Genomic DNA, 831 nt, shown 5'->3' with positions numbered 1-831 from the left:
AATTAGATATGTATATATAAACACAAACATAAATAAATCACACACACACACACACACACACACATAAAAGAGAAATATAATGCAAGACATATGCAAACTTCAAGAACACACAACAACGACCACACACACACACACACACACTTTTCTATTCTCAAAACTATAATATTTTTCTCGCAAAATCACACACTCACTCTCTCTCTCTCTTTCTCTCTCTCTCTCTCTCTCTCTCTCTCTCTCTCTCTCTCTCTCTCTCTCTCTCTCTCTCTCTCACACACACACACACACATGCCATTTCAAAATTTATTTTATTTTTATAAAATACATAAATATATATATGATTATTTTACACACAAATAAATAACACACACATACATATATTATACACACACATAAGATAAATATAAATACATGAATTTTATATATATATATATATATATATATATATATATATATATATATGTAATTATTACACACACACACATTTAAAAGATAAATATAATTACATAAATATAACATATATATATGAGTGTACATATGCATATATATGTATATGTATGTATATATACATACATACAAATGTACATAAATACATATATATACAAACATAAATATATATCAACACATACACATAAAAGATAAATATAATGCAAGATTTAGAGAAGAAGACAATGGACCTTTGCTAAGATGATGCATGAAAAGGATAATAATGTGTTTATTGATACACATGATGAACATTATCACCATGAGGAGGAGGAGAACATGGTTGACATAGAGTTGGTTTATGTGTATACATATACACACAAATATATATCAACACATAAATAGATTATA

The sequence above is a fragment of the Cibotium barometz genome, chromosome 45 (genome assembly GCF_041138505.1).
Source record: "Cibotium barometz isolate CiBa-2024 chromosome 45, ASM4113850v1, whole genome shotgun sequence".
NCBI lineage: Eukaryota > Viridiplantae > Streptophyta > Polypodiopsida > Cyatheales > Cibotiaceae > Cibotium > Cibotium barometz.
This window is presented reverse-complemented; position numbering follows the sequence as displayed.